Source organism: Pinus tabuliformis, chromosome 1_1 (genome assembly GCF_031772625.1).
Source record: "Pinus tabuliformis cultivar Carrire ecotype Pingquan chromosome 1_1, CPIR1, whole genome shotgun sequence".
Taxonomy (NCBI): Eukaryota; Viridiplantae; Streptophyta; class Pinopsida; order Pinales; family Pinaceae; genus Pinus; species Pinus tabuliformis.
The window spans coordinates 623302891-623309057 of NC_142297.1; positions in this window are offsets into that span (position 1 = coordinate 623302891).

Consider the following 6167-nt stretch of genomic DNA (forward strand, 5'->3'; position numbering starts at 1 on the left):
TGTCATCCGACTGGTCGGCATGTGCACATAATAGTTGTGGGGTGTATCAGTGCACCCCACAAAGATCCCAAAATCTGTGGTTAGCTCAAGCTTCTTCCATGCATCTTTGGTCACATGGCAATAAACCGATGACCCAAAAAACCTGAAGTGACCAACATCTGGCCTCTTACCGAAATAAGCCTCCTCTGGTGTCTTCATCTCAAGTATTCGATGTGGGCTACGGTTCTGAACATAAACCATTGTGTTGCATGCCTTAACCCACAAGTGTAGTGGTAGGCCCTGATCATGCAACATCGCCCTTGCTGCCCCTACTATGCTCCTGTTCTTCCTCTCGGCAACCCCATTCTGTTGTGGGTTATGGGGTGTTGTTAACTCTTGTTTAATCCCTTCTGCCACATAGAAGTTCTTAAACTCATTGGAGATAAACTCACCACCATTATCACTCTATAGAGCTTTAACCTTCTTTCCAAACTCTTTCTCTACCAATGCTTTGAAATCACAAAACTTTGTGAAAGTTTGATCCTTTTTCTGCATAAAAAATACCCAACATTTACGAAAAAAGTCATCAACAAATATAAGATAATACCTCTGTTTGGTTGTGGATGTTGTCGAGAATGGTCCACACACATCTAAATGGGCTCTCTCCATAATAGACTCTTCTTGACTGTCTTTGTCTCCAAAGGAAGACTTGGTGTATTTTCCCAAAGTACAACCCTTACATGTATCAACTTGCTCAAGCATACCTTTGGGAAGACTGGTAGAGATTTGCTGCAATATCTTCAAAGCCCAATGATGCAAGTGGCCCAATCACCTATGCCACAAATCGCTGATGTCTCGGCTCAACACCTTTTCCTCTTTTGAACTCAAAGTAGCACAATCCACTACCTCTATCTTATAGAGATTTTGAACTCGAATCCCTATCTTATTTACTTGACCCGTGGCTATGTGTCGAAGGAACGCCTTTCCTTTCAAAAAGATCACATCATAGACTCTATCCTCAAGCATGGCAATGGATACCAAGTTCTTTGCCAGTCCGGTTACATGCATAACATTCTTCAAGGTGAGTGGAGCTACATGGTCCCTCTAAAAAGTAATAGTGCCCACACCAGTAACATTATACTTACTGTCATCACCCATTTCAATATGCATTTTGAGATCTTTATCCTCCAGTTCACTTAATAACTCTTTTTCGCCATTCATGTGGAAAGAAGCTCCACTGTCTAAGTACCAGACACTTCCCATCATTGAAGACACCATGCATGCAATGAGAGAAAAGTCCAATTCGAATAGGGAGGCCAAAGCCTCACCCATCGCTCCTCCTAAGGACTTCTCCTTAGACTTCTTCAATGAACAATTTGTAGCAAAGTGACCCATCTTGTGAAAATGAAAGATTTAACTTTCGTCATTTCCTTCTTCTTACCTCCATGATAAGACTCTGATTTGGAATGAGAAATTTTACCTTTCCCCTTCCCCACCTTTCCACATAGCATGCAGGGTTTCCTTTCCATGGAGACTCGAGACAATATGATCTCGAACTCCCTCAAGGATTATCCACCTTGCCTTCGCCACACACTTCTTCCACTCGGCCAAGTTCTGTGCACAGTAATTGCTGTCTTAGGAATTGCTTGTTCAACAAATTCCTTCAAGCCATTGTCCTCTAACATAAGTTCCATCTTGTCCATCCAGGCTATGAAATTTGAGCTACCTTCCAAGGCATACTCAAGCCTCAACCCATGGGACGCCATCTTTTGATCTTGAAGTATGTATGCAAATTCAACTTTCACATGTAACCCAGAAACTCAAAACTTCAAAATCTCCTCTAGAGAGCTGATTTTAAATCTGCGATATCTCCCTCATCCAAACTCTGATTCAGCCGATTTGTTTTTTGAATTTGGGTATATTTTCCCAATTAATCCAGATCTGCAATTTGTTTCTGAAAAATTTCCACAAAAGTTCTCATATCTGCTCTGCAAACTCTTGGCCCAAAAAACAATATTTCTCTGATACCATGTAGAAAATCTTGTACATTCACAAGCTAATGCAATTTTCTAAAGCAAGAGACAAGAATTTACTTCTACTCTTTACAGCGGAAGCCCATAAACATCAAGAAATCTTGGTGTTTTTCACCCATCGATGTTGGGGACAAAACCATGAAGATATTTCAACATGTGATGGATATGGATGATAGTGCACGTCAAGATGAATTTGACGCATCGAAAATCATCCGATTCTGAGTTGTGGTTGAAGAGAAGTGAATTTTTGAATGTATTATGTGGGTGAATTTGTCTCAAGTTCAAGTCAGCCTTAGTATAAGGAGAACTTCTTGATAGGTTGGACGTCACCCTAGAGAAGGCTATATAAAGGAGTGAGGATAGGCCTCATTCTTTATATCCAAGGAGCAACACATTAAGGATCATCTTTGAAATTCAACGCAAATCTGAGGCAGTCGAGCTCAAGGAGAACATTGGCCTAGGTTTTGGGAATGTTTGTTTGTAATGCAGGTCTGAATTGAAGAAGGAAGGTTGGTCATTAGAATTGAGGGTCATTCTCGGAGGATTGAAGCATGCATTGAGGGTATTTCTCCTTAGAAATGAAGTTGTTGTCCTAAAGGTAGGTACAGGTAGGATCATGCCCTAGATTAGGGTTGGTTAATGGTCAAAAGGTGGCTAGAACAACACCTTAACATGACACTTGGAGCAGTGAGGAAGGGCAGATCTCAAGCAAGGAGGAGCGAAGGTTTTGGATGTGAAGGAAGGTTATTTGGGTGCTCATTAAAGGGTTGATCTATCTCTAAAACATGGCCGCAGGTATCTGAAGTATTACATAGTTTGTGTCTCCTTAAGGAGAAGGGCGAGAGGCTTAGGAGGTGCCCTCACAACATGCTGCAATAGTAGAAGGATCAGTGCAAATATTTCTGAGGAGAAGAGAAGGTCTATTGGAGTATGTTCAGTAGGTAATTAGGGTTGTTGTATGCCTTAACCAGGTGTACCAGTACTCAGTGAATTTGCATAGATGCCAAGGACAAGGAGAGAAAAAACAAGGTATATTGTCTCTTCTTGTTGATGTGTTTGTGGGTGGATGGGTGTCCTAGGAAAAGACAAAATGTGTTGGATACCCTAACTAGGAGCAGATGCTACAACAAGTATTGGTCACTCGTGGACTATTGGAGGGTAGCATGAGAGTGGACCAAGTGTGAACGTGGATTGGGAATTTATGGTATGTTGGAGTACAACGTGATAGTGCCCAAGTTGGAGCCTGATGTGCACCATGTTCATGGACTTAGATGGTTGGTAGAGTGGCAGATGGTAAGCTCGAGGTTTGATCAGCTAGAGGAGCAATTGAACAACCCTTGACTTGTGTGTGGAGAAGGACTTCTACAATAGATGATGAGCAGTCCTCCTAGCCCGTGTTCATTGTGAGAGATGGAAATCTTGCAGTGATAGGTGGCAGCCATCCATGCCCTATGTTAGTCTTCATTAGAGCAACACAGGAAGATCATAGTGGGTTGAAATCCCTGCATAGCTGAGCAGCAATAGTGGGAAGATTGAGAGTTGTTCACATATGGAGTTGTGAAAAATTCAAAAGGAGTCTCGATGTGTTGTGCCCTTGATGGACTAAGGCACAACTAGTGGGCAGATTGGATAACCGAGATTTAGTGTCCAGATGGACTTGGATCATTGATAGAGGCAGTGTTGCAGATCGAGAGACGAAGGACCGGGCAAGTACAGGGTACAACTGAGAGGAGCTGAGAGAGCATGCAACGGCCAAATGGTCAGAGTATCTTGTTGAGGGTAGATTAGTTATTGATGGATTTCCACCAAGCCCCAGTTTTGTATTCTTGTACTAGTGGATGTATGAGGGCCATTGTCCTTGGTACAAGAGCCCTAGACTGTTGTATTATTTAGTTTGACTAATATAACGAAGTTGGGTTATTGTACAAAATTGTAAAAAAATGTTTATATTTTGTGCACTAGTAGATTTACTGCTAGTCATATTCCGATGTGAAAAGTAGTTTCGATGTGATTCTTGGTTTGGTAGCATTAGATATTTAAGATTCTATCCCAGACACTAGGGTCATGGAAAAACAATATGGTATACGAATGTGTTTGAGATACTTTGTGGGACAATGAATCAAAGTGTGCACAACGAAGCAACTCAGAGGGAGTTGTGGGTGTTTAGATCATGGAGCAGAGGGTTCAGCTAAAGACATGGAGATGTGGTCATGACTGGATTGACAGTGAGATTGGCTGGGAGTTCTGGTGGATTGGTAGTGAGCCTGGTGAACAATAGTTTGAGTAGGGCAGATTGTTGATCATGGACTTCCATTGACATGCCACAGATGGTTGAGATAGCTTGAGGAGTGCTTTGGCATGAACGATATCAGGTTGATCGAGATGGCTTCATGTGATGGACTATAGGTTGGCAGGCTAGAATATTCATTGGATCATGATGTTGCATATTTGAGATTGAAGGGATTTGCATGAGTGGTATTTGATCCAGGAGGATGAGTTCTTGTAGGACCGAGCCAGTGGAGATCATGTAGGCTTAGAGGGAGTCGAGCCTCATAAGGAGTAGCCCTATGGAGGTTTGAGATCTTTAGGTTCAGATGTGATGAGGTAGAGGTAGTACCAGGATTGTCGAGTTCATTCTACAGGGTATGCTGCAATGATGAATGCCCGATGGGCTAGTGTCACCGGATGATGATGGTTAATTCATATTTTTGTAACTTAGGAGGTACTCCAAGCCTTGAGTATTGAGGGTTTGGAGGAAGGAGCTCCACAAGTGGCCTTGGGCTTGAAACCCAAGCGTATGGTTTTGCACCCATCAATGTTGGGGACAAAACCATGAAGAGATTTCATCATGTGATGGATAAAGTGATAATGCACATCGAGACAAATCTGATGCATAGAAAATCATCTAATTATGAGTTGTGGTTGAAGAGAAATTAATTTTTGAATGTATTATGTGGGTGAATTTGTCTCAAGTTCAAGTCATCCTTAGTACAAGGAGAACTTCTTGATAGGTTGGATGTCACCCTAGTGAAGGCTATATAAAGGAGTGAGGAGAGGCCTCATTCCTTATATCCAAGGAGAAACACATCAAGGATCATATATGAAATTCAACACATATATGAGGCAACCGAGCTCAAGGAGGAAATTGGCATGGGTTTCGAGACTGTTAGTTTCTAATGCAAGTCCAAATTGAAGAAGGAAGGTTGGCGACTAGAATTGAGGGTCATTCTAGGACGGTTGAAGCATGCATTAAGGGTATTTCTCCTTAGAAATGAAGTCGTTGTCCTCAAGGAAGCTACAGGTAGGAACATGCCCTAGATTAGGGCTGGTTTGCAAGGTGGCTAGAACAACACCTTAACATGACACTTGGAGCAGTGAGGAAGGGCAGATTTCAAGCAAGGAGAAGCAAAGGTTTTGGAGGTGAAGGAAGGTTGTTTGGGTGCACATTTAAGGGATGATTTGTCTCTAAAACATGGTAGCAGGGATCTAAATTATTGTAGAGGTTGTGTCTCCTTAAGGAGAAGGCCGAGAGTCCTAGGAGGTGACCTCACAACAGGATGCAATAGTAGAAGGATCAACGCAAAGATTTCAGAGTAGAAGAGCAATTATGTTGGATTATGTGCAACAAGGAATTAGGGTTCTTGTATGCCATAACTAGGTGTGTCAGTACTCAGTGAATGTGCACAAATGCCAAGGACACGTAGATCAAAGACAAGGTATGTTGTATCTTCTTGTTGATGTGTTTGTAGGTGGATGGGTGTCCTAGGAAATGATAGATTGTAGGAGTCTGTGAGTAGCCATGTGGAAGGGTCTCCATAGGTGTTGGATACCCTAAATAGGAGCAAATGCTACAACAAGTATTGGTCACTCGTGCACTATTGGAAGGCAGCGTGAGAGTGGACCGAGTGTGAACGTGGATTGGGCATTTATGGTCTGTTGGAGGAAAATTTGATAGTGCCCAAGTTGGAGCTCAGTGTGCACCATCTTCATGGAATTAAATGGTTGATAGAGTGGCAAAAGTTAAACTTGAGGTTTGATCAGACAGAGGAGTAGTTGATCATCCTTAGACTTGTGTGTTGAGAATCACTTCTACAACAGATGATGGGAAATCCTCCTAGCCCGTGTTCATTGTGGGAGATGGACATCTTGCAGTGA